Below are 25,429 nucleotides of genomic sequence, written 5' to 3' on the forward strand. Positions count from 1 at the left end.
AACTACATAGAATTTTTCTTATCAACAATGCTTTTATTTGTTTTGAGCAACTTTGCAAGATGTAAAGCATAAAAGGCAAACACTACAGTAATGTAGACAACATTCACTAAAATACCTCTGAAATGTTTCCCTTTTTGACTACCTGTGGCACCTGTGGTGATTTTAAAAAATCTGTTTTCCAGGCATAACAGCACTCTGGCACCCAGCATGAATGTTTCTTCAGTTTCTCATGACAGTTATACCAGCAATCGTTGCTTCCATAGACAGTGATTGAGATTGGAGCTGATATTTTGAAAGTTTGACAACATCATATTGATTTGTATATTTAAAATATTTATTTGAAATTTTTTGCTAAATGATTTGGGAAAAAAAATTGCTACCAATTAAATGAGAAAATAATTTAACTGCATCATAAGGTGTAAGGAGCTATGGTCTTCTTCATGCTAGTGATCTTTGCATTATTACACAAAGACAGAGTTCCTGCAGGTAGTACCACAAAACACAAAGCAAAAACTATCAGTAAGTTTCTGCTTTATTAATCTCTTTAGCATTACATTTTTTCTCAAAAACACACGTAAAAAGGGTTGCATTTTTTTGTCTTGAAAAATTTAATTTTTATGAAAGCTCACCTTTCTACTGTAAAACATATAAACACTAAAAGTACAAAGTCAGAAGTATAGAAAGCATAATAATGATGCAAGCAATAATAATCAATAATAATAATGATATGAACAGCACACTGCACATGTACAAGTGACACAAGTACACTTTCGGATTCCTAGAATAACTTTCGGTTTCACTGTCCATTTCAGTTTCACTGCCAGAAGACAGATTCACCTTGTCATCACTGCTGATGAGAGGTGTTTCTTACGAGATGCCATTATGAGGCTAAGAGAAGATGCGTCTACACTTTTGCCCAGATAATGCTCAGGCCTGACACTTATGCAAGACATGCCCAAGTAACACTCAGCACTAATGCTGTTGGCACTGGTCTTACAGCCTGAGTGACGCTCTGGTCAAATGTTAAGGATGTGGAAGAACAGACTGCTCTTTGTTTTATTTTTCTTACATACAATATAATAAACCGTAAAAGTAACAAATTATTCTGGATCATGATTTAGCATTAGAAAAAAGATTAATAACAACAATTGATAGTCTTACTATTTCAGCAATCCAACATTTTATACAAAATAAACCATTTAATGATGTACTCATTGTCATCTATGGCCATTCCGCTTACAGCACCACCATGATCTTTAGTTCAGGTTTATGTCAGCGGGATTCTCTTCTCACTTGTACTTTGGTGACAAGTAGGAGTTTTATATATCCTTCTTACATGGAGTTATGATGCAGCACTTCCTTTTAGCACTAGCTGACAGTATGTCACATTTTCAACCAGCCACCACATATAAAAGAGCAAGGCCCTTTGTTCAGCATTCAAAATGTCTGGCTTGTATCTTTACAAGGGGGCTCTCCAAGGCTTTTTTTGGTTTGTTTGTTTTTGGATATTTATACTATTTTATATAGGGAATGAAAACTGTAGATATATATGAAGAAATAAAAGCTCCCTAATGAACATTTCCAGGCTGAAAATGAATACACTGGTCAGTGGTAGAGTTTCTTCATGTTGCTCTAAACCTTTGGCTCCTTCACAAATCGTGTCACAAGTGATGAGCGAAAAACACAGGTTTTGTTTCACATACAGTTTCACAAAATCACCACTAAAATTAGTTTTGCCTGTGATTTCTTAATTGTAAAATGTGAAACCCACAAAAATTGAGTGTTTTTGTGGTTTTAATTTTTTTTTTTTTTTAAATATTGGTTCCTAAGAGTTATTTTGTTAAGAGTTATTCCTGATACTGCCACCCAGATTTCTCATGGCTCCTTCCATGGAGCTCCAAACATTCTCATCTGCCTCGTGCACTGCCTGTCTGCACCACCAGTTCTGACTTGCAATGTCCACTTGGGGGGCAGAGCTGACACTATCTGCACTCACTTTTCCCAACCCTGTAAGCTGATCCAAGTCAGGATCCTTCCTGAGAGTTGTTAGCGGCCTTGTAATCTAGCCAATGGATTTTAGTAGTGGACAAGCCCCTCCGAAGGGGCTCTCTATCTGTGCTGCCCTTTTCCATACTCTGCAGCAGAATACATTTTGACATATTTTAGCTCATGAAGAAAACAATGAAAATTTATGTGTTAAAAGCACAAATTTCACAAATCGTGTTTCATGTGTTTTTATCAAAGCAAAACTACATTTTGCTACGAATTTAACACTGTGCAAATTGTTTTGCTCTTCATTACCTATCACTACACAGGGATTATAAAATTGATTTGTCTTGAAATCTTCAGGAGTTCCCAATCTTACAATGACTTTAGAAGCTGTTCAGTAGTAGCTTTTCACATGCAAATACATTTGACGGAAAACATCAATACTCTTTAAGCAAGGTTTAAACGTAGTGTAGAGTCAACTAATTGATATTCTCTCACATGTTCCAGGAAATAGTGACCATGTTAATTTTTCATTTCCAAGAAAAGTAGACAACTCCTCCCAAAGGACTATGTCTTTTCACCGTGATGTGTCACTAGGAATCAAGGACAATGACTGTGACACAACAACAGTCTCTGGACAGAATGCTAGCTCATCACAGAGTACTGTACTCTACACACCCATGCTCGCTCACACCAGATCAGTTTAGAGTCAGACTGGCAGCATGTTTTTGGACTGTGAATAAAAACAGAGAGGACAAACAAATACCTCGTAATGGGCACACAAGTCAGGAATCATACAGAGTCCAGTCATTGTAAGATCTTTTTTTTTTTACAACCATAAAACCAAAATTTTTTATTTATCGAATGAATTAAGCTACACAACACCATCAGGCTACAAAGCCATTCATATGGATTTGGGCCCACCAAATCATAATGAAAGCAATAAAATGCCTCCCAAAGGGCACGCAAGTCAGGAATCATGACAGAGTCCAGGCATTGTAAAATTTCAACCGTCCTTTTAAAGGTGTGCTATCCATTAAAGCTTTTCCCATAATTTATCCATTTCTCCATTGATGGTTAATTATTAATCAGCATACCGCTTGCTGACCTCATTTTGACACTTCTTGTTATCACTGTGCTGCGGTGCGCTGGCACCCTGCCCGGGTTTGTTTCCTGTCTTACGCCCTGTGTTGGCTGGGATTGGCTCCAGCAGACCCCCGTGACCCAATAGTTATAGCGGGTTGGTTAATGGATGGATGGATGTTATTACTGTGAGGTATCTTATTTGCTTTTTAGCTTCTACCTGCAGCAGCGGCTGATGTTTATACCTCCTTTTGATACTTTAATATCTTTCACTCATACTTACATGAGTGCACTTTGCATTTTCAGTGTGTTTTGATTGTATTGTAGTCTTGTTTGCTATAGGACAGCGCTACATACTGTACAATGACGACTTAAAAAATCAATTATTGATTTGTTATACCCTCTTTATCTGAATTGCAACTTCAACTTAGTGTAGCATAAACACATTTTTAGAATGTATAACCAACAGAGGTTGTGACCTCCAGTTGGTCTGGACTGAGGTGTTGCCTTTTCTAGCCTGAATAAGTGCAGTAGCACCTTTAATTATAATCCGGCCGAAAGGCTTTCGTGCCAGAATGTATCAAAATGTGAATACATATTTCATTTCGACTATTTACTGTACAGCCCTTTTAAAAATATATATATTTTTAGTTCAATGTGTATTTGCTTTGCTCCATATGCTAATCTGCAACATTTAGCTGTTGTTTATACTTACATAGAAAAAAGAATTGCAGAAAATGATGTGAATGATAATTAACACGTATAGTGGCAGTGGTAAGAGTTCATACTCATCTACTCATTTTCTGCAGTAGGTTTTTTTTTTTTCTGTTATTAAAAGGTCTGTCGTATTGACAGCATTGTATTTCAGGAATCCAAATTTTGAAGGTGTACTTATTCGACACCTTCAAGACAAGGTAAATTTAATTCTGCAATTCAACATCACAAACCTAAGTCTTCTACTAAGAATGGAGTGGTCGCTTAACACAGTGAATTCAGACCATCGTCTTCATTTCATAACATCAGTTAGTGGTTTTAGTAATGAAAGCCTTCAAGTCTGTAGAGAATTTAAGAGTGCCAGATTTGAAAGCACTAAATCCTGAAACCACTGCCTGCTTGAAGGCTCTCACATTAGGAGACTGGATGCTGGATTAACATGAAGTGATTTACATCACTTTCTAGATTAATGGAACTGTTTTGAGCAAAACATGCACTATTTGGAGAAAGAAATACTAAGTTTTCTTTTTCTTTGCTACTTTTTTTTTTTTTTTGCTTTGGTAAGAATAGTTAGGAATTAGTACAACATGGAAACATGAATCTGGATAATAAAAAACCGGAGCAAATTAATTGAACTGATCGAATTAAGAGAAGCTTTAGGTTTAGTTTCAGTAAATGAAAAAAAAATCCTTTTTTTTTTTTACGATATTGATTATAAGAAGAGAAAACTGAAATATAATATACCTGTATATATAAATTCCATTACAAATACATGTAAAGGTAATCACGAAAGACACTATATAAAGATGCTTTTTGCTTTTTTAACGTTTAGAAAAATATTTGGATGTGTTTATGTGAACGTATGTGCAGTGTTTAATCTTTTTTTCTTTAATCATAACACCTTGCCATAATAATAACATTGCGGAAATATACTAATTGCCTTGCACGGTGGTTGCATGGTAGCAAATGCAATGTTATTTCAAATAACACTTTTAAAGTACTTTTCAATTTACAGCAAAATTGCATGAAGAAATTAAAAACAAGATTTAGAGCAAAATCGCATGAAGAAATTAAAAACAAGATGTTACACTATTACGGCGTATATATTAGCACATTAATAAAGTTAATAGAAATGCCGCCTTATTAAAGCATAAATTGAATGTGGCGACGACTTCCTAATACATTAAGCAATCATGTCGCCTTGCATTTTCTCCAGCTTGAAAAAAAAATGGCCAGCGTGCAAAGACTGCAGTCTTAATCGAAGGGTCTTGCTCTGTAAAATATTAACAAGCCAGCAGTGTAATTACATTAATGCTGGATTTTTTTTTTCTTCTTCTTCTTATCGTATCAGCAAATCTCCCAGAGATGATCCCGTTATGCGCCGCTCGCACGAGGATGGAGGCAGCCCGCCGTGTCGCGATCCCAAGGGAAAACCGTATTGGTGTGGCACGGAGAGCGGAAGGCGCATTATGAAACTGACAGCAAAATTCGATAATCAAGCAGCTGTCCGTGCTCATTTACATTTAAGGCAGACTACGCACGATTTTCGTTTTAATTTTCACCCCTTCTCGTTTTGCCATCCACAGTACCCTTCTTTTTTTATTCCCACCTTTTAGGCTCTGAAGAATCTTTAGGATCCGAGTGGTAGAACAGAAAAACCCCACTGTAGTTTTGAGTCTGAAAGATTTCGTTTAGTTCTCATGTGTTGAGTACTGTATATTATATATAGTATGTATAAGTTTATATGTGCTGTATAGATAGATAGATGTGTATTTGGTTTTTATCACAAGATGACACACATACCCCGTTAAAAAAAACACATTAACGGGCAGCTCATCAAAGTGTAGTAAAGAGCCGCTTCACGTTATGATGTATGCATATGGTGGTCCACTAGAAATTCGTCGTCTGCAAGCTACAGGATCTTTTCTCTAAACCGGAAAACACAGCCGATTTGGATTAATTATTTATTCCTTGTCTGTACAATTTACATAATGTTTTCATCGCTAATGAATACGCCAAAAGGTTACACTCGCGAACACATATATGTAACGTACCCATTTAAATTAAAATAATAATTTTACCTAAGAATTGATTAGTCCAAAATAAAGGCAAACGAGCAAATCCGGTATGCCGTTATACTAAATAAACTATAGAGTCTGCAAGTGGGAAAGTACCATAGACTGTTGAGGTGATGTTGGAATATACTGTAGTTAAAATTGAAACCACTCCCGACTAGACTCGAGTTCCGATGTTCCAAACCTTTGACGAGGTGACATAAAAAAGCAAAGGAGAAGAAACGTTAAAAAGGCCGCCCTGCGAATGGCTTAATGCGGCTCTCCACTCCCTCTTGTGTCCAACTGCGGTAGTACATTGTATTTCACAACACATGTGGGCCACATCAAATTCCTCTCTTTACATCATGAATTTTGATATCCCTATTAGCCAGTGATGCAGCCAGAAGGAGAATGCCTTTCTCACTTGATGGCTACACAATGAGGGTAATATATTTTAATTTAAACACCATAAACCTATTGAGTGCTTAATTAACTTTAACCGTCTTTAGGGGAATGAAGCCAATTTGGAGAGGGTCATGAAGACTTGTTTCAATATCAAACAGTTTTACATAGTCAATCCATTCATTCGGCCTTCAGCTACTGATTAACACACAGAATTAACATGTTAGTAAAATTCATATTCAGATCCCAAGGGAAATTAATATGCACATGCACAGAGCATGATTAGCACAACTATTGTCTTATTTCAACAATATAATTTAATGGGTTTTTATAACTACAAAATATAAAACCGAGAGCTTGGTTAATTAATTATTTTTTCTTTGAATGCTTTGTAATGTGTTGGTGAGTGAAACACAATATGAGGTAAGGTTGGCTTATATTTGACAACAGAAACAGTTATTTATTTAAATATTTTAACCTATAAATATTTAATAACAAAATAACAGCTTATTTTCAAAATGTAAAATATGAGAAGTAGTAAATCTTGATAATTGATCAGAAATGAAATCAATTTTAAATCTGCATTTTGTTTATACCATGATATAAAAAATGACAACATGAAAATACAAAGTTTATTTTTAAAACTTGTGTTCTTTAACCTTCAGTTACCATGTGAAGATAATAATAATAATCATACATACATACATAAAAACAAGACTGGAATAAAACATGTTCAAATTATTTTGTGTGAATATCATTTAAATGAAATAATGCAATGGAAAACATAAAGGAACAATTATATCTGTTTTACGCATTAAGAGATTCATTATTTTCTTGTCAGAATACTTGTGAAATGAACTGAAAATTATACAACAGACAATATTAGTGAGTTTCAAAATATATAGAAGAATGGGTTACAAATAGATACCAAGTTTTCCCATTCAATCATTATAACAATAATACATCAATTAGCTCATTAGTTAATACACCATTTTAAATGAATATTCTGAAAAGTTTTAAATACCAAGTATGAAATAAAAATTAAAATGTAGCTATCTGAGATTACAGAAAAGTTGTTGAAAATCATTAAAGGTCTCAGCAATTTAAAATGTGTTTTTCTCTTTCAGCTTCAAAATCATAGAATTTCATTTATTCAGATTGTCAAAGCTCCCAGACAGCAAATGGGCAAAATGAAACTCACAGACAAGCCCTGTCCACATCCTAGGGCTCAGGGGTGTGGTGGTGTGAATCATCTGGACAATTATTTTTGGAGCAAACTGGAATTCTAGGAGGTATTCATGACGAACAGTAGTAAAGCACAGCGGTCCATTCAGAAAACATCCGCTTCTCGATTTAAAATTGGAATTTTGGATAGGCTACATTTCATTAGACAGATAGATAGATAGATAGATAGAAATGGCACTACACTATAGAGATATAAAATGCACTATATAATAAATGTATAAAGATAGATAGATAGATAGATAGATATCCATTGATCTGGAGTTTGAAAAAGTGGGTCAGGAAATGAATACATGGATATATATTCCTTGAGTAAATATTTAAACTGATGCAATTATTTTCCATTCTGAAATAATAGCTTTATCCCCAATGTAATGAATTAAAAGTTTATGAACTGTCCTATTTAAATTCACTACAGAATATAAAGCAGATAAAAGCAGCACTCTAATGCTGTGTATGTCCATTCACTCCTGATTCTCTTAGTAGTTTCCACAGCAAACAGCAGCACTCTACTTCACTTCTGCATTAGCACACTATGCTAAACAGATGGTGGTGTTGCTCAGAGCTCCATCATTTAGAAACAATTTAGTTTTTCTAATCAAGTAAATTATTATTGTAATTAAAGACATTATGTAGTGATTAGGAGCTCAGCTGGAATGAAAATGAACAGAGCCTGTAGCAAACCAGTATGAAGGAAATGCCTATGCTTGACCTGGAGTTTCTTTACACTCTGGCACATCTGTGCCTTAACTTTTTCAAATTACGATAAACTAATTAATTGTTACTGCCTGATAAACAAATATTCAATTACATTTTTCCACTATGGTTGCTTTAAATCCCAACAAAATTCTAATTTTAATTAATACGAGTGTTATGCAGCACATTAATAAGTGCTAATATACAAAACGCCCCATGATTAAATTTACTTTAAACATTAATGCAATTATTGTACACCTCTGGTTTAAAAAGCATTGCATAGAACAATGGAGATTCATCTAAGCCCAAAATTATAGTTCTAAAAAGCCATTAACCTACAAACATACCTAATATAAAGTTAATATAAAACTCATTTTATTTGAAGTTAAACAACTACAGAAGAGGCAAAAGTATTACAAATCACTGAAGTGTTTTTTTGTTACCTGACCTACATTGAGGCTTATTTCTTAATATATTTTACTCTGATTTATTAATTCCAATTGAATTTAGAAGAAGTCATATGCTTAGACTGGTTTAGACTGAAGCTAAATGCACAATTCAAAAACTGTCCCAGGACTGCATTTACCAATACATTAAATATGCAAATAATGCACATAAATAGGCTACAATATTGGGAACGAGAGCTCAGAATCCATTACATATGCATTACAGATTTGGGTATGAGACTAAAGTTAGATGTATTCATGTCCCCTCATGCAGTAAGGGGTTCTTGGTAATATCGCACGTACATTAAATAGTCAAACATAAACAACTATTATTGTGCTTATGTAATAAAGGAGCTGAATATGACTGGAGAGCAGTGAGTACAATTCACTTAAAAGAAAATATTTATATGAATAAAATACTTTTTTTTACACCAACATCAACTAAATTAAACACCAAAAATGGTGCTTCATGGAATTTCTCTAAAAAAATGGATTTTATCATACATACTGTAACCACATCAATTTATGATGTACAACCCTGGAGTCAATTTCCTTTTGTGCCCCAATCATTAAACCAAATTTGGATATCATATCCCATAACAGGGTTAAAAGTATACTGTTTGGCACACGGTGCCCCCTTGTTTGGAAACCTAGTGCCCTTTTAGGAAGCATTGAGTATCTTGCACCTAAACGATATCTCAATACAAGTACTGCAGTTGCAGTTACAGTTTAAATATATATATATATATATATATATATATATATATATATATATATATATATATATATATATATATATATATATATATATATATATATATATATATATATACAGCATATACACAAATACAAACACACACACTCATGCATACTATATCACTCTTTGTATCTATGTACATAAAATTATGTACTACTCCAAACCTTTCCTTTTCAAAATAATTTTTCATGCCAGTCCTTGAAAGAATTTGTGTTTACTACTAGACGCACAGACACCTGACATTTTCAATACTAGATTGAGGTTTTTTTGCTGCCAGTCACACATTTTCTCCTGTCTACTGTTGCAGTTGCTCCACAGAGGTTTAGTGTGTTTTCAATTATTTATTTGTGTTCTTGCTTTTTTCTTGCATCTCACATTTAGAATAAACTAAGTAATAATATTCATTTTCATACCAGCGTCTTACAATGCTGGGTTATGGTGGTGGGGATAATGCCTTCCCTGGCACGCCCTGTCACAGGGCACATACCAGCCATGAACAGGGACAACCAGAGCTAGTCACACAAACCACACAAATGCCTAAACCAATGTTTCTCGGCCACTGTTTGGTCGCAGGTGGCCATTGCTACGTTGCGAGGACATGAGACATGTTCATGGTTTAAAGCCACCAATTTTAATCACGATCACTTCCACCATGTGCTTGCTTCAGCCTCCACTAACCCCTTTCTTGTATGTGTAATCACACTTGTTTCTGACCTACCATGGGGTTGGCTTTTGGGGGAGTGAGCCAAATGCGATTTAAAATGGGATCAAAAATATCAAGCAATGCTGTTTATCCATTTTGGTGATTATACCACGAGCAAGACACTAACTGAAACAGCTTTTTTTGCTCATATGCTTGCAAAACAGTGACATGAGTGGTGTGATACAGCAACATTCGATCGAGGGGGTGTTCCCCACATGAAGCTGTAAACAGAGGGATGATGTGGCGGAGTGTGATTTAGTGACATCTGACTGAAGAGCTGTACACTGTTAAATTTTAAAGCTGATTCTCGGTGGGCAAGGAGTTTCCTCATGCAAAATGCAAGGAAGTATTTCCCTTGTATAAACTTCAAATCATATTTCACATTAGCCAAACAATCCGCATGCACTCTCACAGAAGCTTATGCATAACAATGAGTAAAGATGCATAAGATTAGCTGTCACATAAGTAATATATTTGCTGTCTTTTACACATGGCTGTGGCATGTAGTACAAGTGACCAACCATAGACAACCAGACATCATTGAATGGGTCTGAAACTCAGCTATCCAATGCAAAAGAGTATTTTACTATATGTGGCGCAACACAGGTGGGATGTTTGATTAAAGCAGATTCACTCAGCTGTGACACACTGCTCACTTTGGCATACTGTATATGTGTGCAAATTGCATATTTTACTAATGAAGAACATGAGAACTTATGATTTATTTAAAAGAAGACACACTTGGGTATGTAAAAATAACATTATTGCTCTTAAATGAGTTATGGGTGTACTGCAACATACACAAACAACTTTGGAATATGGCAGTGTTCTGCATAAGTGTTCAAGTTAAAAATGATAAGTATGTTTTGCGAAATTATATATAAATGTGAAAGTCTGTATCTCACATGCTATTTATGTACAGTAATTCTCAAATACTGATATTATAGTGGGCATTCATGTTCTTACAGAAAAAATAATTCCTTTAAGGTTTTAATTTAAAATACTCTTTACTCAGTCAGTTGCAGGAAATAAATAATCTGACCTAATATTAGTTTATTTTCCTAGGAAAACAGCAGTCATATACAAATCTGAAGTCAGTGATAGGTGACAGTTAGATTGTTTTAGCAATTCAGGCTAGAATGTTTCAGTATGTCTGTCTATAATTAAATATGATTAACATGTGGCTCTGAGGCTAGGGATCTGCACCAGTAAGCGGAGGGTTCCTGGGTCAAATCCCATAAATGCCAGAAGTGAATCTACTCCGTTGGGCCCTTGTGCAAGGCGCTTAACCTGCAAATGCTTCATCCTGGGTATGACGTTAATCTGCATCCAGCTCTGCAAGCAGGTCCTCCAACTTACAGGGAAAACTTGGGGGTTGCTGGGAGGATTGGCACTCCAGCCACAATAAAAAAAAACTCCCAATGTTTCAGAATGGTGCTGAGGTGTCACCTGCTGCAGTCGGGTGCCAATCCAGGTGGTTCATCGTGCGGTGGGTGTGGCAACACGTTATCAGCGCATGCTCCCAGCCTTAACTAGAACAGCTAAAAGCTGAAGCAGACTACATGATCACTGACAGTTTTGAAGTGTCCATTTTCTCCATTACTCATGGACTATGGCTCTTCACAAGATGTCTGCCATGGTTTTATACAGCTGGTTATCCTCACCTTGACACTGTATTTGAACGATGTGGATTTGAAAACATGCAGTAGTTATAACTGCTGCCTCACAATTTCACATTTCTGGTTGGGGTATGCAGAGACCAACATTTTACATTGATCGTCTATCCATCCATCCATTATCCAACCTGCTATATCCTAACTACGGGGGTCTGCTGGAGCCAACCCCAGCCAACACAGGGCACAAGGCAGGAAACAAACCCCGGTCAGCACACCAGCCCACCACAGTACATTGATCAGAAACTCTAAATTGGCCCAACTTGGGTGGGATACATCTGGTAAGGAACTAGCACCACCCAGGCATTGCCAGAATAGGGTTATGTAGGCACTATCACCCTGAATGGGATAAGCAGATGTCAAAATTAATAAAAGAATGGATGGTCTTAGAAATGATTTTCTCCATATACTGTCATAGTCACATTTCAGTCACACCTAAACTGTTCTTTATTTCCTTCTGAAATGTCCATATCTCCATATCTGGTCATTGAAATCCATCCATCCATCCATTTCCCAACCCGTTGAATCTGAACAGAGGGTCATGGGGGTCTGCTGGAGCCAATCCCAACCAACACAGGGCGCAAGGCAGGAACCAATCCCGGGCAGGGCGGCAACCCACCGCAGGGTCACTGAAATTCTAGCCTTAATCTAATTTTTCAAAATGAGTATTTCTTATTTTGGAAAGTTAAATTAAGCAAAGTTAACTATGGTGAAATGACAGGTTACATCTGAAATATTTTTCAGAGCATTGTGCAGATTACACATACTGAAGGCCATTTAGTTCTGCTGTGTTAAATTGGGCATTTAGGAAAGTCCCTTGAGTTGTGTTAAAATGTTGTAATCCATCTTTGATTGATTAGCAATGTTTCTCACAACACATACCCTCTAACAGCTTTTTAGGTGAGTAAAATGATATTCAAGTCAGCTGCGTTCACTGAACTACTGCTGGTCTCTGTGCTTCTTTCCATTCAAGTTCTTAACCACTTTTTTAAAACTTTATGTTTTTGGGTGTCTGATTTAACCAACTGTAGGTCCACCTTAGTCACTACGCCTCATTGTGTTTTTCTAAAGAAGATGTTGCTTTTACACATACTACTCCTGGCCTGATTCTGATTATGTTCTGACTTTCTCATAGCTTTTTGCCTACCATATTGGATTCATATTAACTGTTCCGCACCTTCCAACTATGCTCTGATAGGTGGTCATCTGGTCTAATGCTAAAGGAGAACACAATAAAGCTGGTAATTTGCTTTCAATTGTGATTAATCTACTTTTTTTGTAAATTTAATTTATCTCATGTTTGAAATTTTTGTATGTTTCTTTCAAATGGTTTATTAATTCTGGAAGTGCCATTTCGTGTTCCTCTTTTGCACGGTTGTGTTCATTTTGTAACTATCATTCTTTTCAGTTACTGTGCCTGTTTGAGTTGGAGGTGTGCATGTTTTATTGTCTCTACAGTTTTGGTCATTTTCAAATAAAAGAAAACAAACTACAGTTTTTTTTGTATAGGTGGGGTTCAGCCTTCAGCCTTCCTCACTTGAACATGCTGCCTGGTAAGCTTCTGGATGTTACTGATGCACAATCACAGATCATTTGCATTGTTCAATTCTCCACAAGTCTATGTTAAACTAATGATTAACACCGCATTTTTTGGAAAGTCTTATCTTTCTCTCGTAATATGAGTGTCTGTCAAATCAGTTTATTAGAACATTTAACACTGTCTTATAAATGTTTCTATTTGTGTGTTCCTCTCTTACATGCTTTGACCAGGATACTCAAAGTAAGACAATTATGGGGTAGATGATGCAAAAGAGGAGACATAACAACAATTAAGAAGTAGTGCATTCTAAATCTGAGAGTCAGAAAATTATAGAATGAAGTGAGCTGCATCTAAAATGTTGAAATAAAGATGGACGCTCAGTTTGATGATACTTTTCCTATTTTCTGATACTGGGGCAGCAACATTAGCACACATTCTTTGCAAAATGCCAAATTAAGTCACATTTTCAAGCATGTCTCACTGACATTAATCTGTAATCAAAACTGTGTTGCACCATCACTCACTTGTCTCCTGCCTATTAAGAATTAGTCTCTTCTAGTCAGCAAAATAAAGCTCACTAATATAAGAATTTGTTAATTACAGTATGAAAGTTGAACTTTTATCATGGGCAGTATCACCTCCTCAAAGGTATGTTTTTTAAAAGCCACATCTCATCTACATATGTTAATACTCAACAAATAAAATAATTAAGTCCATCCAGCCCTAAGCAACTATCTTTTTCTTATGAGCAATACCACATCACCTCTTCTTAAAACAACAGGGAAACAGTCTGTTTGACGTCAAGTACTGATTAGTTTACTGTATAAAATTTAGCCTGAGAAATGTTATTTCACTTGCATGGTATAATTTAAATACAACAGTTGCCTCTTTTACATGTCAGATAATTGCATCTGTCGGGAAACATGTCCAATATTCAGTACAAGTGGAGTGGCGATCCGTGCAAACCTCTATCAGATGTCACTTACACACCCCATGGCAGAATAAATAATAAACAAAAAATGTCTTTTTGATGAAGTATATGAAAAATTAAAAAATGTTCCAACTTTCAAAATAGTTAACCCAATTATAGAAAGCACCTAAATGTTACACAATGTGTATATTTTCTAACTTGTTAAAAAAAAAAAAAACAAAGTGCTTATTTTGACGCAATTAGAATAAGTTGGCAAACAAGCTATAAAAATGCATGCTTTTGTTATTTAAATAAATAAAAAATTAATTAAACAATATTAGTGATACTTCTGTACTTTTTCAAAATTTAAAATGCTTTAAATGTGTTAATGTAAGTGAGATTTACTTCATATTGTAACTTTATGTTACAAATAATGTACAGTATTATTCTCGACCTGGGATGTGATGTACAGTTCGGTCCATAAATATTTGGACAGAGACAACTTTTTTCTAATTTTGGCTCTGTACATTACCACAATGAATTTTAAATGAAACAACTCAGATGCAGTTGAAGTGCAGACTTTCAGCTTTAATTCAGTGGGTTAAACAAAATGATTGCATAAAAATGTGAGGCAACTAAAGCATTTTTTTAACACAATCCCTTCATTTCAGGGGCTCAAAAGTAATTGGCCAATTGACTCAAAGGCTATTTCATGGGCCGGTGTGGCAAGTCCGTCGTTATGTCATTGTCAATTAAGCAGATAAAAGGCCTGGAGTTGATTTGAGGTGTGGTGCTTGCATGTGGAAGATTTTGCTGTAAACTGACAACATGCGGTCAAAGGAGCTCTCCATGCAGGTGAAAGAAGCCATCCTTAAGCTGCGAAAACAGAAAAAACCCATCCAAGAAATTGCTATAATATTACGAGTGGCAAAATCTACAGTTTGGTACATCCTGAGAAAGAAAGCAAGCACTGGTGAACTCAGCAACGCAAAAAGTCCACGGGAGACAACAGTGGTGGATGATCGCAGAATCATTTCAATGGTGAAGAGAAACCCCTTCACAACAGCCAACCAAGTGAACAACACTCTCCAGGGGGTAGGCATATTGATATCCAAGTCTAGAAGAGAAGACTGCATGAAAGTAAATACAGAGGGTGCACAGCAAGGTGCAAGCCACTCATAAACCTCAAGAATAGAAAGGCTAGATTGGACTTTGCTAAAGAACATCTAAAAAAGCCAGCACAGTTCTGGAAAAACATTCTTTGGACACCAAAGGAGATCTTGATATGCCATTCGTATTAAAATGTTTACAGTTTACCATGATAAAAGCTTTTGCTAGGACAATTAACAAATCACGGGGATAAACATTAGAAAAAGTCAGATTATTTATTAAAGAAACAGAAACAATATTCACTCACGGCCAGTTATACGTTGCGTTGTCACAATGTGTCTCCAAAAAAGGAATCAAAATTCAATGTGATCTTGAAGAAAAGGTAATTCCAAATATTGTTTTTAATGAAGCTTTACAGTAAAAGTGCCAATAATGAATTTAAAGCAATTCCAAAGGAAAAAAAAGCTTTTAAAATTGTATATCCGATTAACCAAACACAGGGGTTGGTGAGCCAAGCGAGCAGGGGGCAGAGCCCCCTAGTTTCCAATAATAGTTGATGTCCATGTATTAGGGAAGTAAACTATGGAATGTGAGCACTTTTAGGACACAGATCAGTGCCTGATCAACCCTTGCTAGAACTCTTAGATGAGGGTTTCTGATGCTGAAAGACCTGAAATATCCACTAAACCTAGGTTACATGACTGGTGATGTGTCAGAGTGCATGAGAAGAAATATAGATTAGCAAGTATGTAGAGCATCTCTTACTATTTACAACCACTTGAAAATGAAAGTGCTATCAATGGAGGGTAAAATTCTCAGGATAGTCTCTGTATGATTGATGACAAAAGCAGTATCGTTAACAGCTAGGGAAGATGCTGCCAGTCTCTACAGTAGGTATGTGACATTCTGACTAAAGTGCCATTTGGTACCATCAGAAAAGCCTTTGGACTGAGCGTTGAGCAGTAATGAACAACTAATCAAACCAGTGGTGCTGTTTTATTTGAGTACAATGTAGCTGGCAGAAACTGTAGCTCTGTGAAAGCTGGGACATAGCCTGAAACAGTACTGCAAAAGAATACTGTTCTTCACAAAGGCAAAAAATGAAGGAAATAATAACATAGAATGCACAATATATGAGATCCTGGAAAACTGACAAACATCAAGTTCAAGCAAACATGGATAAATATCTAAAATACTATAAACTATGAAAAGACAAGAGATGTACGTACACAACAACATCCTTGCCTAAGCTAAAATTGTGGCAGGTTACCCAAAAACATCTTAGCTATGTGAAATGGCACCACGTTACTATTAATATTACAACAACTACTACTATTGATTATTGCTATTAAATATTATCTCCAAGTGGGGTTGACATTTTTCTTCTGGAAATGTCTATAGGAAGGATACAAATCAATCATAGGAAACTCCATGTGTTAATTCACAAAGTCTTTCTTAATAATTTAAAATAAAACATTTCAGAATATTAACTAATCTACAGACTACAGTTGTTACCTTTGTATACCAAGCCAAAGTTAGTCCCTTGCCTCTACTCTAATAGTAGAGCAATATGCAATTTCTTTTGTCTGCAAAACAGAGAGAAAGTTTTTTTTTTTGGAGCTGGACTCCTGATGAATAAGAGGAAGACTTGGGCTTAGTTCCTTGTGTATAGTTCAGATGTAGGGATTTTAGGAACCTAACAAAAACACTACCAGTTGAAACCATAGATACCATTGAAGGAGAGCGGGTCCATCTCTATCTAGAGACTCCAGCTCAATCCATCCAAACTAACATTAATATTTGTAGCACAGTATCATCCAGTCAGTACCATTAATCCTAAAAGAATCCAGGTTTACAGTTATGACATGGGATTGCTCTACTGAATCTGTTCTTTGTGGCTCAGAATGTTGTCTTCCTCTAGGCATATATTTGTCTGCCTAAAGAGCCATCAGATACGCTTGGTAATGTCAGTGGCACTGTGTGAATATCTTTGTCTAGTGTAATAATATGAGGTGAACAATGGAAAAGTTTATTTTATGTGTCAGATAGTTCTCTGGATTTCATGCAGCTTATTCAAGAATCCACCCCACCTCACCTCACATTCAGAGTCATACATTAGTCAGTTATGAGAGGGGTTAGGGGAATACAGATTAGTCATCTGAAGGCCTGTCTTTCTGACCAGTATTTTGCTGTTCAGTATGTGGTGAATATTATTATGAACACCTTGAAGGTTGCTCGTGTCCATGATAATTTTTGTAGCCTAAAATATACCCATTAAGTAAATGCAATGTAATGAGCCAAAAGGTCTGTCAAAGTCATGTTTCAAAACCAAAATGTAAAGCCAAAATTGAAGTCAAAAATAAACTTTCCACTGTCGACACAATAGCTTGTATTTTTTTGCCCCTAACTTACTCAAGAACAGTGGTTCTCGCTATCTATTTATTGAGGGACAAAGCTCTAATTGTCAACAAGCTAAGTGGGAAATATAAAACAGATTGTACAATATATATTAATCTGGTAATTAAGTCAATATTTGTTTAACCATTCTGTTGAGAAAAATCTTAAAAAAAAACACACTGAAGAAAAGCACAGAACAAAAGAAACTACCTTTTTCTAATTAGTAAGAACAAAAACCAACCTTCCAAACCTGTTGACTTAATTAAGAATTAAAAATACCCTCTAAATACCTGTGGATTTAATTAAGATTTAAAAATCCATCCATCCATCCATTTTCTAACCCGCTGAATCCGAATACAGGGTCACGGGGGTCTGCCGGAGCCAATCCCAGCCAACACAGGGCACAAGGCAGGAACCAATCCTGGGCAGGGTGCCAACCCACCGCAGAGATTTAAAAATACCCTCTACAATTTACTTGAACACCTTTCTAACATTAAATTAATGGATAAAGTCTAACATTTAGATTAGGGAGGGAACTCTGATGGACTCTGATGCACAATAATGATGATCATGTGCAGTGAGTAGTGGATATTGGACCCTGAGAGTAGTGATATTGTACAGTATACAGATATTGCAGTTATTATCAATACCATTTAGATATTGGATATTGCACAGTTGATGGATAGAAGGAAGTCCAGGAGTTGGGGGGTTAGACTGTGTAATCAGTGCATGTGTGAGTTTAAAATGATTATGGCTTTTGGGAAAAAACTGTTCTTGAGTCTGTTTGCAGGTGAAAGAAACCATCCTTAAGCTGCGAAAACAGAAAAAACCTTCCGAGAAATTGCTACAATATTACAAGTGGCAAAATCTACAGTTACTACAGTGAACTCAGCAACGCAAAAACACCTGGATGTCCATGGAAGACAACAGTGGGGGGCGATGGTAAGAAAATAGTATGGAGAAGGTGTGGAACAGCTCATTATCCAAAGCATACCACATCATTGTAAAACGCGGTGGAGGCACTGTGATGGCTTGGGTGTGCATGGCTGCCAGTGGCACTGGGACACTCGTGTTTATTGATGATGTGACACAGGACAGAAGCAGCCTAATGAATTCTGAGGTGTTCTGAGACAATACTGTCTGCTCAAATCCAGCTAAATGCAGTCAAATTGATTGGGTGGCGTTTCATGATACAGATGGACAATGACCCAAAACATACAGCTAAAGCAACCCAGAAGTTTATTAAAGCAAAGAAGTGGAAAATTCTTAAATAGCCAAGTCAGTCACCTGATCTTAACCCAATTGAGCATGCATTTCACTTGTTGAAGACTAAACTTCAGACAGAAAGGCCCACAAACAAACAGCAACTGAAAGCCGTTGCAGTAAAGGCCTGGCAGAGCATTAAAAAGGAGGAAACCCAGTATCTGGTGATGTCTGTGAGTTCAAGACTTCAGGCTGTCATTGCCAGCAAAGGGTTTTCAACCAAGTACTGTATTAGAAATGAACATTTTATTTCCATTTATTTAATTTGTCCAATTACTTTTGAGCCTCTGAAATAAATAGATTGTGTTAAAAATGCTTTAGTTGCATAGATTGTGTTAAAAAATGCTTTAGTTGCCTCACATTTTTATGCAATCGTTTTGTTCAACCCACTGAATTAAAGCTGAAAGTCTGCACTTCAACTGCATCTGAGTTGTTTCATTTAAAACTAATTGTGGTAATGTACAAAACCAAAATTAGAAAAAAGTTGTCTTTGTCCAAATATTTATGGACCTAACTGTAAGGATGGTGTAGTTTGGTGATACATTTAATTAACAAAATGAAGGCAGAATTCATTTGAAAAATATTCTTTGACTACATTTGAGGTATTTAAAGATACCTTATTTATTTAAAGATATTTAAAGATATATTTAAAGATACTGAATATTGCATCACAGTGAACCTTGTTCCTTAAGGGCTTTCCTGGACAGCATACTGTAAACATGTAATAATATATTGTGGTACACAAAATCTAGTGTAAGAGTGCAGCATGGGAGGCTGACTAATGACAGGGGTGACCTTAATTGTTATGTAGAAACAATGAAAGTATAATTAAGGTGACAATGGCCTCAGGCCACCATTGTGCCCTTTATAAGGAGGGCCTAAGAATGGCAGAAAATAGCACCAGAGATATGCAGGAAAATCCTGATGAGAATGAGTGATTATTTGGCTGTAATGTCTTCAGAATTTTCAAAGATGACACAGAAACTGATCGTTCAGTTTCTTTTACTTAAACACTGAATCATGTACTCAAGAACAACCATGGCAATTAAAGGAAAACACATTTAAGAAGAATGCCAGTAATCCCCCTTTTACACAACAACATTTATGCCTATTGTACATTATCATACAAAGAATGTACCGTAGCTCAAAATACTTTAGAAGATATCAAAGAACAATAAGTTAAACTATGCAAAAACAATAATGAATAAGTAATAAAAAATAAATTATTATGAGCTTATGTAACATAGATATATAATTAGAAGAAAAGTAGAGTCCTTATATATAATGTTGTATTCGCGTAAAGATAAGTTTGACAATAAGGTCAGATGGCCAGTGGCATAGAAAAAACAAAAACAAAAAAAAAAACCTTAAAGTAATTATTATTATTATTATTCAAGTAATTATTTAACTGCTGAAAAACTGCTTTTTCCTAGAATTCTACTTAAGAAAGGGAGGTTAGAAATTCATCTAAAGTTGTCAGAGATAGAGGAGTAAAGATTATGATTCTTTAGCAGGGTTTTAACAACTGCAGTCTTAGACAATCTGGGAAGACTCCCTGTTTTGTCTTGGTAGAGTTCTACAGTATATTACTCTACTTTCCCCTTTTGTATTATTAATGTGTAGTCTTTGTCAGAATGCCTCAAATCTCACAGACTTACCACTGTTTAAAAGATGTTGTGATATATAACTTCTCCCCACCTTCCCTTCTATATTTATAACCTCAGGCAATTATGTGTAGTAAAAGACAAGCAGGAGTTAAGTTACACATTAAATAAGGTATTATTGATAATCTATATAAATAAAAATGTAAATGTTCGTTTGTTCAAAATCTTAAATCTCCGAAAGTTCTTCACCGATTGCTTTGAAATTTTGACACAACGTTGCATTCGAATACGCGCGTGTTTTTATATACCTACTATTATATAGATGTCACACTTGTGACAGGTAAAAACATGCTTTTTTGAAAACCAGCGCCATCTGTTGGACGTAAAAAAGCAACACACGCTATCTATATAATAAAAGCCCAGTGCGGTGTCCGTGTCCAGGACCGCGTTCCTTTTGGCTATATAGCCGCCCCGTAGAAAAGCCCCAGTCCGTCCCCTCTCAGAATTCCTGCTTTCCCCTTTCCTTTTATTTTTCCTGTTCCCGAAAATCTTCTCAAAACAAAAGTAAAGAAATAGACAGAGCGTCACATTAACGTCTTCTCCCCTCTGCCTAATAAATAATCAATAAAATGAAATAAAAAAAATCAACGAAAGAAACAGAAACCACAACCTACCCTTACAGCGTCCACCGCGCTTCTGGCGTTACAGCCAAACACGTGGTGTATGCAGGTTATGAGGTGTGACGCTAATTAACGCCCGTACTACAACATATTATATTGTTCATATACTGTTAACTATTTACAGGGATCAACTCTTTTGGGGAAGTTCATAACAAAAAAAAAAATTAAATTATAAATAACGTGCACTTGAGTGCACCCGCGTCTGAGTCGGATGGTTCCCCTGGTCACCAATTCATGTGTTTCACTATGCCCAATATGTCTTTCCGTCTTCAGCTACCCTTGTGCACTTGTACGGGGGAGACCTTACAGAACAATGATGAAACGAAACGCAACTAAACCTGCTGCTGCGAGAGAGGACACTTTACAGCGTGATCACGAAGCAAAGTGGCAAAGGCGTGACAGTCGCTCGCAAGAAACGGACTCTCAGCATTCACTCAGATTAGCTCAACGACGCGTCTCTGCCGCACAACGAAAGGCAACTGAAACCCCTACAGAGAGACAAGACAGATTACGCCGTGATCGCGAAAGAAAGAGGCAAAAGCGTGTCAATGAGACTCTCGACGAGAGGTCCTTACGATTGAGTCCTTCAACTGTGGTCATCTAACGCGCAGCGTAGCGCGCACCAAGTTGCTAGTACTAAATATTTTACGATTCCATTTCAATGTTTCCAATTTACGATCCATTTACGATTTCCAAATTTCCAATTTTACGATTCCATTTCAATGTTTCCGATTGCATTGTTAAATTGAATTTTCATAGATTTCGATTTATTTTCATTTTGATTTAATTCGTGTGACATTGTGTTGGGAGAAATATAAATTGCACATGGCTGAAGATATTTTCCGTCGAATACGCAAGGAAAATTTAAATATGAACATGGATTTCACAGCAGAAATCCACAACAAAGCTTTGATAATGATTGAAGATTTGTGCTTAGAAATTGCGAACAAGTTCTCAATCAATTGGGAATGCCATTACCGAATTGATCTGCTGCTCCTTCATTCGATGTAGAATTGCGTCGTGAACAAAATTTCAACACGGGTGATCTTTTGTTGTATGTACAATCAAATATTCCTAAGCTAACGCTTGAGCAAAAAGGCATTTACGATTAAATAATGCAAACTCTATAACAGGGTTGGAGAAATCTTCTTCTTAGATGCGCCAGGAGGAACTGGTAAAACGTTCCTAATTAGATTGATTCTGGCAGCAATTCTATCCCAAAATGACATAGCCTTAGCTCTTGTGTCGTCCGGATTGATTCTGGCAGCAATTCGGTCCCAAAATGACATAGCCTTAGCTCTTGTGTCGTCCGGAACAGCAGCGGCATTGCTACCAGGTGGAAGAACTGCTCATTCCGCTTTGAGATTGCCATTGAACAGGCAATTCATTGAAACTCCCACGTTCAACATTTCCAACACATCCGGAATGGGAAAAGTATTGCAGAAATGCAAACTTATTGTTTGGGATGAATGCACAATGACACACAAAAAATTGCTCTTGAGCGATCATTGCAAGATTTCCGTGGAAACATCACACCATTTGGAAACACATTAATATTGGTTGCAGGAGATTTCAGGCAAACATTACCTGTAATTCCTTGATCGACACCAGCGGACGAAATAAATGCTAGCCTGAAATACTCTACTTTGTGGTGACACGTAAAGACATTAAAATTAACTACAAATATGCGTGTCCAGCTGTTAAACGATCGAACAGTTGAGATATTCTCACATCAATTGCTGGAAATTGGGAACGGAAAGGTGCTGGTTGATCTGACCTCAGGAGGAATTTCATTGCCTTATAACTTCTGCAATTTAGTGACGTCAAAAGAAGAATTGGTTGAAAAGTATTTCCCAATATTCAAACCAATTATAAGAATCACGATTGGCTGAGTGAACGAGCTATTCTTGCGGCCAAGAACAAAGACGTTTACGAACTTAACAATATTATTCAGTCTAACATTCAAAGCGAGGCAGTCACATACAAGTCTGTTGACACTGTTGTGGAAGCAGATGAAGCGGTTAATTATCCAACAGAATTTTTGAATTTACTTGATCTGCCAGGCATGCCACTGCATGTACTGCAATTGAAAATTGGCATCCCCAAAATACTGATCAGATAAAGGGGATTAGAAGAGAAGGACTGGAACAGAAAATTTCATTATATGCAGATGATATTGTACTGTATATATCAGACCCAGAAAATTCTGTGCCTGCAGTCTTAGCAGCACTCACAGAATTTCAAAAGATCTCTGGTCTCAGAATTAATCTGAATAAAAGTGTACTCTTTCCAGTGAATTCTCAAGCATATAATATTAGATTAGATACCCTATCTTTTATCATTGCAGAACAGTTTAAATACCTAGGGGTAAACATAAAGCTCTATATCAACAAAATTTTGCCGTCTGCATGGAAAAAATTAAACAAGACTTGCATAGATGGTCAACCCTTCATCTCACACTAACTGGAAGAATTAACACTGTTAAGCTCCTTTTTTATTTCAAAACATTCCAATATACATTAATAAATCATTCTTTAGGCAATTAGATTCAACAATAACCTAATTTATTTGGAATTCAAAACATCACGCATCCAAAGAGCGACCCTACAAAGACAAAAGGCAGAAGGCGGCATGGCTCTACCTAACTTCCAGTTTTATTACTGGGCAGCAAATATACAGGCAATAAGAACCTGGACAGAAATAGAAGAACATACACAAGCTTGGTCTGCAATAGAAGTAAAATCCTGCAGTACTTCTTTGTATTCCTTGCTCTGTGCTCCAATAAACACACGTTATCGGCAATACACTAATAACCCAAATGTGCTCCACTCACTTAGAATCTGGAACCAATGTAGAAAGCATTTTAAGACAGAGAAGCTTCTATCTGTGGCACCTCTGCAAGAGAACCACCTCTTTCAACCTTCACAAACATATGCAGTTTTTAATATCTGGAAAAAATTTGGAACTAACTTGCTTAGAGATCTTTATATAGACGTCTTTGCATCCTATGAATAATTACATTCCAAATTTAACATTCCAGCTACACATTTCTTTCACTATCTTCAAATCAGGAACTTTGTTAAACATAACCGTTGCAGATTTTCCTCATCTTGCACCCTCATCCATGCTGGAAAAAATATTGCTCAATCTCAAGGACTTAGACTCCATCTCTACAATATATAAAATCATTTTACAATCCCTCCCTTTCAAAGATCCAAGAGGACACTGGGAAAAAGATCTCTCAATTAATATATCAGAAAAGGAGTGGAAAGTAGCAATGCAGAGAATTCACTCGAGCTCCATATGCGCAAAGCATGCAATTATACAACTTAAAATTATATATTGAGCACATCTGTCTCCAAAATGTTTCCAGGGCATGATCCAACATGCAAACGTTACAACCAAGCCCCAGCCTCACTAGGTCACATGTTCTGGGCCTGCACCAAATTAACATCATTCTGGACCAAAATTTTTAATTACCTCTCAGACAGCCTTGGACTCACAATCCCTCCTAACCCATTAACAGCTGTGTTTGGGGTTCTTCCAGAGGGGCTTAAAGTGGAGAAAGACAAACAAATTGTGATTGCATTCACTACACTGTTGGCACGCAGACTTATTCTGATAAACTGGAAGAACCCAAACTCTCCTCTTTTAAGTCAGTGGGAAACCGATGTGTTATACTATTTAAAATTGGAAAAAATCAAATACTCAGTTAGAGGATCCGTACAGACTTTTTTCAAAACATGGCAGGATCTAATCAGTAATATTTTAAAATAAGCTGGGGGTGGGGATCGATCTGTTATTAACTCAATTTTTCTTTTTGTAAAAACTTGATTGCTTTGTATGGATTGCAATAATATTAATAAAAAGAAAAAAAAGAAAAAAAAAGACAATTGGCGACCCAATTATCATGTTGCGAGATATCAACCAGCCAAATCTTTGCAACGGCATGCGGCTTGCAGTAAAAAAATTAATGAGCAATGTCGTAGAAGCAACAATCTTGACAGGACCTTTCAAAGGTGAAGATGTCCATTCCTCACATTCCTATGATTCCAACGGATATGCCATTTCAATTTAAGAGATTGCAATTCCCAATTCGATTGACGTTTGCAATCATCATCAACAAAGCTCAGGGCCAATCTTTAGAATTGTGCGGTTTAGATCTA

Source organism: Polypterus senegalus, chromosome 1 (assembly GCF_016835505.1).
Source record: "Polypterus senegalus isolate Bchr_013 chromosome 1, ASM1683550v1, whole genome shotgun sequence".
Lineage (NCBI taxonomy): Eukaryota > Metazoa > Chordata > Cladistia > Polypteriformes > Polypteridae > Polypterus > Polypterus senegalus.